This window comes from Medicago truncatula, chromosome 1, assembly GCF_003473485.1.
Source record: "Medicago truncatula cultivar Jemalong A17 chromosome 1, MtrunA17r5.0-ANR, whole genome shotgun sequence".
NCBI classification, from domain to species: domain Eukaryota; kingdom Viridiplantae; phylum Streptophyta; class Magnoliopsida; order Fabales; family Fabaceae; genus Medicago; species Medicago truncatula.
Window position 1 is genome coordinate 27706167 of NC_053042.1, and position 13106 is coordinate 27719272.

Sequence of the window (13106 nt, forward strand, 5' to 3'; positions counted from 1 at the left end):
TTTGGCCCGGAGCCCGGGCGAGTGCCTGGGGTCGCCGGGCCTTAGAACCGCCCCTGATTGATACAGTGACAGAGGCGGCAGTGGTGGAGGAGAAGAGGACGACAGTAAACAACGTGATGTGTCTTTTGACAGACCAAGATGGTGGTCCTATTGGTGCTCCTCCTATGTACCTTCCTCAGAACATTGGTCTTCAACAGCTTCAACTCATCGTTAATCAGCTTCTGAACAATGTATTAATATCGAAATTCAGTTTCAAAAAAATAAATGAAAAATGTATTGGTCGAGAAATGATATTTTGCTAGACAATACTTTAGGTGTTAATGTGTGGCTAACTACGTGCAGGGGATGATTGATAAGGCCCTGGTTGATAAGCTAACTTATAGCTGATGAGCTTATATCAGATAGCTAATAGCGAATAAGCTAACCGATCGAATTTGTAATGTTTGGTGAAATTAGTGGTTGAACTAGCTTATAAATATGAAATGACATAAAAATGATATATCTAATGAATATTTAATTTTTTTCCAATTAAGATTATAGGCGTAAAATTGAGATAAATAATGATAAGCTTTAAGCTATTGGGATTAGCTTATCAAAAAGTGAGGGTTACCAATTAGTCAAATGAGCTTATATGACATGAGTTATAAGGTATAAGCTCAAAATTATGTCTTGCCAAACAAACACTAAGTATAAGGTATAAGCTCTCTCTCTCTCTCTCTCTCTCTCTCTCTCTCTCTCTCTCTCTCTCTCTCCTCTCTCTCTCTCTCTCTCTCTCTCTCTCTCTCTCTCTCTCTCTCTCTCTCTCTCTCTCTCTCTCTCTCTCTCTCTCTCTCTCTCTCTCTCTCTCTCTCTCTCTCTCTCTCTCTCTCTCTCTCTCTCTCTCTCTCTCTCTCTCTCTCTCTCTCTCTCTCTCCCCTGTGTTTTGCTTACGTTGAAAAATAATTGTTAAATACTTGCCTACATTGCTGAATAATGCTTCCAAACTCGATATGGTGAATGCTTCCACCTTTGAAAGCGTCTATCACTATTTTAGAATCAAGCAAGAAATCCATACCATTAAAACCCACTTCAGCGATCCACTACAACATTTGAAAAAGACACATTGCTTCACCCAGATCAATCGAACATAATGGAGAGAACCATGTTGTTCTCGCAAGGACAAAGCCACCATCGAAATCACAAACACACATTCCTATGCCAACTTTATTATGAGCAGAAAAGAAAGAAGCATCAACATTGCATTTATATCTACCTGGTGTGGGTCTCTTCCAACTAGGAGTGTGAGTAGGTGAGACTGCGCTTCGGTTATCCTAGCGCTTGTTCTCATCTCGTGCGCAAGCTTTCAATCTTCTAGCATATGCACAACAAGTTCAATTACTTGGCCATTTGTTTCATGGAATTTTTGCCACAATTTTAATTCCTACGCTTCCAAAGATTTCACATGATGACATTTATTTTATAAACTAGTTACAAACCCGTGCTTCGCACGGGTTGAAGAACATATTTTGTAAAAAAAATTGTTTCAAAGAAAAAATGAGCAAATTAAGGAATATTGCACAAACATTAGAAATATTTCTCAAAGCTTTATCGGGTCTTGATTCATAAAAAGAGCATATATTTTGTTCATGAGATTGAGAAAACAACATAATAATTAAGATTAAACTAATTGGAACCGATGAAGGAACCAATAATGTGCAAATTACGATTACATTCGCATGACACAAAATGAACCAAAGAAACAACATTTCCAAGTTAAGATAGTTTTGAATTAGAGTTAAGGGTAAGTCTAAAGTATTATACATTCAGGTACCACACAAGCTAGAGTATAGGAGTTCATGAAGAACAAAATGAGTAGCAGTCAAGTAGGAAAATAAAAGTATCTCTAAATTGACAATGATGAAACGAATACTCATTACCATATTCGTAAACTCTTTCTTCAAACAAAGAAAAACAAAAAGAAAAATTAAAACCCTCAAATCTATACCCATCATTTCTTCAATTCATATAATATTTTTCTTCTTTCTAATACAGCGTTCTTCTTCTTGCTTGAAAATTAGTATTAATTACTTCCTAGCTCTCAAAGCTGTTGTTGAAAACAAAGACGTGTCCTGCTAGCAAGTTACTACACAACCATTTTCTTCTCTCCAGCACAATCTCAAACTCTCCAGCAGAGTTACACTTGATTTTAGCCTTAAGTCCTGATAATTTATACTTCACCATGATCTACATTTTGAACGGGGACAGGACTGGATGTTGTCAACATAGAATCTAAAGACCTTGCTATTTCCTGAAACCTGAGGCAATTGAAGATATGAGATCCATATCACTAATAATTCAGGTATTCTTATAAAGTTTTGACCATCTTAAAGATAAGAATCACCTCAAAGCAAAATATATACTCTCTAAGTTTCCAATTCCATTGCTTCATGAACTCGGTATAGATTGCTTCAGATCAAAATTTAGCAACAACAGATCTCGACGCACAGTAGCCTTGCATGGAGTTAAATGACATATATTAGTGAATATATACTCTTAGACATGTATCAATAAATCTAGCAAATACACTGTTAAATTAACAAATTTGTTTGATACATTAAGGCCACATTAAAATAAAGGCCTTTACGAAAGAAGTTAAAGTTGTTGTGGTTTATTTGATTTTTTAGTTTTAAAGCTATTTTTAAGTTAAATGTTGTGTGGCAAAATATTGTACAAACTGTGAATTTTTTTATTTTTTTATGGTATCCGGGGTTCGAACCCCGGACTTGGCATGTATTTATGCATTGTTCAACTGAGTTAAGCTCACAAGGACAAAACTTTGAATTTATTATGAATTAACATAATAAATAAATAAAAAGTTTAAAACATTTTTTGAAGGCTAAAAATGTTAAAAATAAAAGATATTTTTTTTTACAAATACTATATTTACTCAATAACATTATTTTGTGTAACATGAATATAAATTTGTATCATCATATAAATGACTTGTTAAATATTTGAATAGGAGAAACAATTTAAAGAGTCTGAAATAATAACATAAATAATATCAAAATAGTTGGTTTTTTTATTTCAATTATATTCTATAACAAATTTCGTTATAAGAATATCATATTTTTGGTGTCTTTGAAAAATATAAGAATTTATATTATATGATATTATATTTGTTACATTGTTGGTGTCATGGAAACAAATATGTTTAGTTTTTTTTTTTTAATAAGAGAAAGATATGCATAGTTTGTTACAATATAAAAATGCAATATATATATATATAAGTATTATTTTTTTAGGCATCTATACCTTTTTTGAAGAAAACAATATTACTTTTAATTAAAATCAAAATTTTATTAAAACAATCATATGCATTATGCAATGTCAAAAAAAAATTATACGCATTAGCGTAACAAAAAAACAGACACACATAAAATATTACTCTAAACGCTAATGTGTGTGTATATATTTGCGAGGTTGAAAAAATAAAATAAAATTATTTGGTATTCCTTTGAAAAAAGATAATAAAATTCCTTTGAAAAAAGATAATAAAATTAAATGGAACTTCCTTAAAAAATTAAATGAAACGGTTCAATAAAATAAAATAAAATAAAGTTAAATGGAAGAAAAAACATATTGAAATATAATATTAAAAGAATAAAAGAAAAGGTTCCCAATGTGAGTTGAAAAGAGGTGCTTGTGAAATAAATTGTCAATAAGTAGCTTTTTAAAGTAACATTCAAGAACTTTTGGCCAAATCTCATTCCATTCAATTTTAGCAAGCACTTAATTGATACTGTGTTTGGTCTAACTTCTCCTTAAAAATGTAGAGAAGTTGGAAAAAAGTCGGGTCATACGATATCTTAATCTTCCACAACGGCAATGTAGAAGCAACTGAATTTGGGAGAAAAAAAAAATTGAAAAATAGTTAAAAGTTATTAAAATATAAAAATTAGAAAATAAAAAAAAATTTGATGAGGGGAAAAATGGAAATTCATGGCATGATGAGTTGGCAGCAATCAAAATCCATAAATTATGGAATTACCAAATTGCCCCTCATAGGGGCAAAAATGTAAAAACATGATACATTTATTTTAATAGATAGTAAGTAGATTTTTATTGAGATAACTCGATTTTCTCATATAAATCAAAATAAATTGGTGGCTTTGGCACTACATGCTTCTAACATGTACAATGTAACAAGTACTTATAATTACATGATGTTGTCATATAACATTTTGGCAGCTGATCACTTAAATGCAATTTGGAATAACGAGGTTCCTCTGAAAGTTAGTCTTTTTGCATTGCGTTTGCTCTGTAATCGATTATCAACAGCAGATAATTTAATTAGAAGGCACATTCTTCATCATAATGCTCAACTTTGTGTGTGTGGTTGTGTTATAATGGAAGATATAAACCATATATTTCTTTCTTTTGATTTTTTTTTTTTTTGAAAAAATTTGGATTGGTATCCGTAATTGGCTCGACTTTACTACGGTGCATCCAAAACATGTGGCAGACCATTTCCTTCAATTTGAAAATGTAGGCGTGTTTCCAGAGAACATCCGAATAACTTTTCAACTTATATGGTTAGCTTGTGTTTGAGTGATTTGGTGTTAAAGAAATGCTCGATTTTTTTGCAATTAATAGGAGTTGTTACAACAGCTTGACAAAATTAAACTTCAATCTTACTCGTGGCAAAAAGCAAATAGAAATGATTTTGCTTTTACCTATCACTTACGGTAGCTTAACCCTTTAACTTGTTTGGGAATTACTTTGTAATGAGGTCTTTTTGTCCTATGTTTCCCTATTTTTTGCTATTTGAAGTAACGTGATTTTTATCTTGGGTTCGGCACTCCTTGTGCTGAATTTTCAAGAATTTCGGTAAATATATATTTCATTTTAGCATTTTAAAAAAATTGTTCAAAAATAAAAGTAGCACTCCGCTGTTCCTTTTTAAATGTTGTTTGACTGCAATTTAGCGTTCCTTTATAACTGTCGTTTTGGTGTTTTAAGAGTCCAATTTATTTATGTCATTTCTCAATTACCCTTATCTTTTTCAATAAAACTAATAATGTTAACTATTTGGTAAACTAAATTTTGTCATTTTTAAATAAAGTTTGTTTTTTAAACAAAGTCAATTTTATAAAACAAAGTTTTTTTTTTTTTAAATACTTTTTTTTTTTGGTACAATATTTTTTTTATCTTCGTCATTCAAATCTATGTCACAATGTGAATCTAATATTGGTTGAAACCATAGTTGAAGTCTTAACTTTGATTAAATAAGTTGAAAAAAAAAAGTTATTTTTTTCTTAAGGTATGTTAAAAGGAGAGTATAACATAAACAAAATGTGCAAAAGTAAATTAAAAACATTTTATCCAGAAGTTCTAGCTCAAGTGGCTAAAAGCCAAAATTGTTAGGCTGGATGTCATGACCGGGGGTACCTCCACTTATGTGTGTGAGTTTATAATAACTTTGTCATTTTGTCTATCTACAAAAAAAAAATTAAAAACATTTTATTGTATGTAAAAATATTGCAGAAAAGGAATGAGAATTGTTGTTCCCACATGTGATAAGGTTGTGCCACACTAGTAAAATACGATTTTACCCCCTCAGCAGTTAACTACCGAGGAATTTGAATTCCGGCTGCAGTTAACTGCTGAGGAAATGTTTCATCAGATGAAACAGCCACCTGCTCCCCCTACACACTATTTTCTTCATCACCTTCATTTCCACCTCCATTCAATCCAAAAATCCAATTTATTTTAATCAATTCTTGATCCAAAATCATTCAAGCATCAAGCATAGGAGGTATCAACACACTTTTGACATAAAAAAAACAGGTATTGTGCATTTTATTCGATTGATTTTTTGGGTATTTTATGGGTATCTACGTCAGTTACGTAGAACCCTGTCATGGGAACCTCGGCAGTTAACTGCCGAGGAAAACTTCGGTAGTGTAGAGCCGAGGAAAACCTCGGTAGTAAGGTGCCGAGGAAAACTCTTGTGAAAAAATTTCATAGGGAAAAAATGGCAGCTACTGCCAGTTTTTCAAATTTGTTTTTTTTTTGTTTTTTTGTTTTTTTTTTAATTCATTATGGCATTGATGTTTATACATTAGTTAGTTGTTAATTCATATTTATGTGTTGTTTAATTATAGTAATGGTAGAGAACGCGAAAGATGTTCCGGGAGAGACAAAACAAAATTTTGTCGAAAATTCCGGAGATGTCAAACCGCCTAAGGTTGAAGCGAAACCAAACATTGATGGAGCTTCCGTCCATGTTGAAGCTTCAAAGTATGTTGGCGGCTCCGGTGTCCTCCCACTTCAAGCCCACGAGGTCGACACGGCTAGGTTTTTTTCAGACGACGTTAAGTCGAAAGATAGAGATGAATTGCTTGAGTGGGTGCGTCGTCAAGCAAATAAGGCGGGATTTACAATTGTCACACAAAGATCAAGCTTGATCAATCCAATGTTCCGGCTAGTGTGTGAAAGGAGTGGAACTCACAAAGTGCCGAAAAAAATACCGAAGCATGCGAGAACGGGCTCAAGAAAATGTGGGTGCTTGTTGTAACACCCCGTTTTCCCAATATACAAATTTCTTAAATCATTTATCAGAGTGAGCATCATAAACAACGGGATATCACATATAACAGAATCCAAAACAGTTAAATAATAATTTAACCAAATATCTTAATCATTGCAGCGGAAATTATATCATAGTCGTAAAACGTTTTGGCACGCAGGCCCCATCAAAATAATCTCAAAAGAGTTAGTTCAATAACACAATAGCATATTATTCACGTAATAGAACGAAGCATGCATAACATATAGCCCCATCCCGTTACGTATCAGAGCGACCTAGACGACACAGTGAAGGCAAGGCCACTCACGACGGAAACTGCACACTAAACACGATCGCCTGCAAGTTACCCATACGAACATTTTCAAGCAGAAGGGGTGAGATTTCATAACAAAATAATGTTAATCAAAGTAATTCGAATCATAATTAACATTAACATCATAATCAATCTTAAGTAACTTTGCATATTTGATAAACAATTATCACGTAATCACATCATCAATCATAGACAACTTTGCATATTCAATAAACAAGTATCACGAATTCACATATTCAATCGTCATCAACAACATAGCATTATAGACATGACAATGTGACAATGCTCTTAGACTCCTTATATGCATGTGGTACCAATCGTCATCATAAGTATTAATATACTTTAAAACGTGCAGAGGACAAAGCTCCTAATAAATCGTGCGGAGGACAAAGCTCCTAATAAATCGTGGTGAGGACTAAGCTCAATGAATGCTAATGCATGGACTCTTATGAACAAATCACCGTAATCAACATATCAACATGCATCCAATAATTTGGAGCTAAACGTCATCATTTCATCATATATATAGACCTTATGCACTTAGTTAAATAACAGCAGTAGCACAGTCAAGTCACACAACAACAGGGAGATATCAATATATCAATTGCAATTCAATAGCATCATAACATTTCATTATATCTTACATAATGTTTAATACATTAACTCATGCTCAATTAATATCAACATATCTTAAACAGCTTTATAGACTGCATTAAACGTCATCATTGGTCTCAATTACCATAAGGGGGTTCTCTCTTGATCCAAACGTGCGACACAGTCCAACCTGAAAGTGCTCGCGAGGCGAGAATTCTTACTCGCCATGGCGAGTACAAGACAAGTTCCAAACTAATGTTGTTCTGGGTTTAATCTTGTCCTACATTCATCCCTATTCATTACTAGGTATGTTCAGGCACTCAAAGGCACTCAAGGTCCAACTAAAAAGTCAAAATTACAAAATCCAACATGCTCTCTGCCTTAGCTCGCTATGGCGAGTAAGGTTGCTCGCTATGGCGAGCAATACCAAAAGAACTCGCGAGGCGAAGGGAAAGGCTCGCGAGGCGAGGATCATAGCTCGCCGTGGCGAGCGATGAATGTCGCTATGGCCAGGCTTCCTATTTTCACAAAAATCCGACGATTCACATGGTTCTAAGCCTAGTATTGATTCCAAAGTTTGTCCTAAACATTATCTAAGGTCCAGGAACACTTTCTACAGCAATCTAATCAATTCCTACCGTTTAATCATCAATTTTAGGGATTTGACCTAGTTTTCGTTTTCTCCAATTCAATCCTAATTCTTGCTAACTAATCATCAGAATTACATTCAATTAACAATACAGAGTTATTAGTCTCACCCTTACCTTAATTTGCAGAAAATCGCAGCTCTCCCTCTTGGTTTCTCTCCTCTTGGCTTTTTCTCCCTTTTTCTCCAAAAACGTACGTACAACAATGTTTTTCTAAAACTAGGTCTAACTCTTTTATATCTCCTCTTATTTACTTATCTTATCTCACTTTCTCCCCCAAAACTATCTAAAATATCAAAACAGCCCTCAACTAAATATTTTATATTATTTCCAAATCTTTATTTTATTTAACAATAAAATAAATCCCTTGATCTTATCAAATCTTCCAAAACTCATAACTTATCACAATATCAACCAAACCATCAATATAGTCGTAATTCATTTCAAATCATATCATAATCATGCATATATCATATAAATATAATATAATCACCTAAACTCGATTAAAATAAACAATTAACGAAAGTGGGCGTTACAACTCTTCCCCACTTAAAAGATTTTCGTCCTCAAAAATTTACCTCAAGCAAACAACTCTGGATAAGACTCCAGCATTTTACTCTCAAGCTCCCACGTCAAGCTTTCACCAGTCGCTCCCGTCCAAACGACTCTCACGAGAGGTATCTCCTTGCCTCTCAACGTCTTCACTTTACGATCATCAATCCTCACCGGTAAAGTCTCTACCGTAAGGTTGTCTCTAACTTGCACATCGTCACTCTGGATTACATGAGATGGATCCGGAACATACTTTCGAAGTTGCGACACATGGAAAACGTTGTGCAAATTCGAAAGATGCGGTGGTAAACCCACTCGGTAAGCCATCGTTCCAACTCTTTCCAATATCTGATACGGACCAATGAACTTCGGGGTCAACTTCTTTGACTTTAATGCACGTCCTAGACCAGTCATAGGAGTGACTCTCAAAAATACGTGGTCCCCTTCCTGAAACTCAAGATCTTTTCTACGCTTATCATGATAACTCTTTTGTCGACTCTGCGACGCTTTCATTTTCTCTTGAATCATCTGAACTTTCTCAGTAGTTTGCTGAACAATCTCTGGTCCTAAGACCACTCTTTCACTTGACTCAAACCAACACAACGGAGTTCTGCACCTCCGACCATATAAAGCCTCGAAAGGTGCCATTCCAATACTAGAATGATAACTATTATTGTATGTGAACTCGATCAACGGAAGATGACTATCCCAAGTTCCTCCTTGCTCAAGAACACAAATCCTCAACAAATCCTCGAGCGACTGAATTGTCCTCTCTGACTGACCATCTGTTTGTGGATGATACGCCGAACTCAATCTCAACTTCGAACCCAAAGCCTCTTGCAAACTTTTCCAAAATCTAGAAGTAAATCTTGGATCTCTATCTGATACGATGCTCGAAGGAACACCATGCAACTTCACAATCTCCTTGATATAAATCTCTGTCAACTGGGCAACAGGGAAACTAATATTAATCGGTAGAAAATGAGCCGACTTCGTCAACCTATCAACAATAACCCAAATTGCGTCGTTCCCTCTAGGAGTATTCGGCAAACTCGTCACAAAATCCATTGATATACTATCCCATTTCCATTCTGGCACATCTAAAGGTACCATCATTCCGGCAGGTTTCTGATGCTCGACTTTCGACTTCTGACAAACTAAACAGGAATACACAAACTGTGCCACATCTCGTTTCAAACCAGACCACCAGAAAATCTTCTTTAAATCATGATACATCTTCGTAGCTCCCGGATGAATACTCAAGCTACTCATGTGACTCTCTTCAAGAATCATCTTCTTAATCTCTTCATTGTCTGGAATACAAATTCTTCCTCGGAATCTCAACACACCTTGATCATCGATTTTAAAATCACTGTCTTCAGTCCGATCTCTGGCAACCAATAAGTCCACAAACTTTACATCAACTTTCTGTGCTTCCTTGATACTTTTCATAAATTCACTATCAATCTTCAGCATACCCAGTTTCACACTCATAGGTGACCATTCGCAAACCAAACTCATATCTCTGAACTGTTCAAGTAATTCGAACTCTCTGACCATCATAGCGGACATATGCAATGTCTTCCTACTCAAGGCATCTGCAACAACATTAGCTTTACCTGGATGATAATTCAAACCAAAGTCATAATCTTTCAGCAATTCTAGCCATCTACGCTGCCTCATATTCAATTCTTTTTGATCGAACAAATACTTCAAACTCTTGTGATCACTAAACATCTCAAATCTCGAACCATACAAGTAATGTCTCCATATCTTCAATACAAAGACTACGGCCGCCAGCTCGAGATCATCCGTAGGATAATTCTTCTCATGAACTCTCAACTGTCTTGAAGCATAAGCTACCACTTTACCTTCTTGCATAAGCACACCTCCTAAACCCAACTTGGACGCATCACAATACACCACAAAAGGTTCATCTGACTTCGGTAAAATCAGCACTAGAGCAGTCGTCAGACGCTTCTTCAATTCACCGAAACTGTTCTCACAATGGACGTCCCACACAAAAGTTTTACCTTTACAAGTCAACTGTGTTAGCGGAAGAGCTAACTTGGAAAACCCTTCAATAAATCTTATGTAGTAACCAGCTAAACCCAAGAAGCTTCTAATCTTTGTAACTGACTTAGGAGTCTCCCATTGCGATACCGCTTCAACTTTAGACGGATCCACCGCAATACCATCACCAGAAATAACATGGCCAAGAAAACTCACCTCTTTCAACCAGAATTCACACTTAGACAATTTGGCATAAAGTTTCTTCTCTTTCAACACTTGCAAGACAATCTTCAGATGCTCAGCATCTTCTTCTTCAGTCTTGGAGTAGATCAAAATATCATCGATGAATACAACTACGAACCGATCCAAAAATGCATGGAAGATGCGATTCATATACTCCATAAACACTCCAGGTGCATTGGTAACACCAAAAGGCATAACTTTATATTCATAGTGACCATAACGCGTTCTGAAAGCCGTCTTATGCATATCCTCATCTTTTACTTTAATCTGGTGACAACCTGACCTCAAATCAATCTTGCTGAAAACACGTGCACCCACTAACTGATCCATCAAATCATCAATTCTCGGAAGTGGATACCTATTCTTGATAGTTACCTTGTTCAACTGTCGATAATCAATACATAGCCTCATACTACCATCTTTCTTCTTTACTAGCAAAATCGGCGCTCCCCAAGGTGAAACACTTGGTCTAACAAATTTCTTCTCAAGCAAATCTTCCAACTGTTTCTTCAACTCAGATAATTCGGAAGCAGACATACGATAAGGTGCCATCGACACCGGCTTCGTTCCAGGGACTAGATCAATAGAAAACTCAACTTCTCTCTCTGGAGGCACATCAGGAATTTCATCGGGAAAAACTTCAGGAAATTCACACACCACTTGTAGCTTAACAATCACTGCTTGATTCTCAATAGATAAGGTAGCCATTAACGAAAACATCAAGATACCATCGCGTTCCATTGCTTCAGCTGCTTAGTAGATAAAAACTCTGCACCACTCTCCTCTTCGACGGAAGAGAAATGCACTGACTTGCTAAAACAATTAATAAGAACGTGGTTGTACTCTAACCAGTTCATACCCATAATCACATCCATACCGCTAAAAGGTAGACAAACTAAATCCATTTCAAAATCACGACCAAACATAGACAAAGGACATTTCAAACATACGAGAAAAGTAGTCACCGAACCCTTAGCTGGAGTTTCGACAACCATCTCTCCATTCATATCAGAAAAATCAAGACCCAAAGCAGAAACACAATCGAAAGCAATAAAGCAATGCGTAGCACCAGTATCAATAATAGCAACTAAAGGAGTATTATTAATATAACAAGTACCTCTGATCAAGCGATCCTCGTTCTCCGTCTGAGTACCAGTCAAAGCAAAGACCCTACCAGTAATCGGCGCCCTCTTAGGCTGAGTACACTGTGAACTAATGTGACCCTCTCCATTGCAGTTAAAACACACAATGTCCGTACGCTTGCAATCAGCTACAATATGACCCTTCTTGCCACATCGGACACATTTCTTAATCTCTTCAGGACAAACATTGCTTTTGTGGCCTTTCCCACCACAATTGAAACACACAATTTCAGTAGCATCCATCTTCTTAGGCCGCCTATCATCGACCATCCTCTGTTTCCCTTTATCAGCAGGGGCACTGTACGGCTTAGGACGACTCTGTTGCCCCTTGCCCTTCCTTTCGTTCACTATCTTGTAGTGAGCCTTAGTATCCTCTTCATAGATCCTACAGCTATTGACCAAATCTGGAAAAACTCTAAGCGTAATCACATCATCACGTAACTTTGCATATTTGATAAACAATTATCACGTAATCACATCATCAATCATAGACAACTTTGCATATTCAATAAACAAGTATCACGAATTCACATATTCAATCGTCATCAACAACATAGCATTATAGACATGACAATGTGACAATGCTCTTAGACTCCTTATATGCATGTGGTACCAATCGTCATCATAAGTATTAATATACTTTAAAACGTGCAGAGGACAAAGCTCCTAATAAATCGTGCGGAGGACAAAGCTCCTAATAAATCGTGGTGAGGACTAAGCTCAATGAATGCTAATGCAGAGAAGGATGCTGCAGAGATTGTGTGCTTCAATTGTGGTGGGAAAGGCCACAAGAGCAACGTCTGCCCTGAGGAAATCAAGAAGTGTGTTCGGTGTGGCAAGAAAGGTCATGTTGTAGCTGATTGCAATCGTACAGACATGGTGTGCTTTAATTGCAATGGAGAGGGACACATTAGTTCTCAGTGTACTCAGCCTAAGAGGGCGCCGACTACTGGTAGGGTCTTTGCTTTGACTGGGACTCAGACAGAGAACGAGGATCGTTTGATCAGAGGTACTTGCTATATTAATAATAC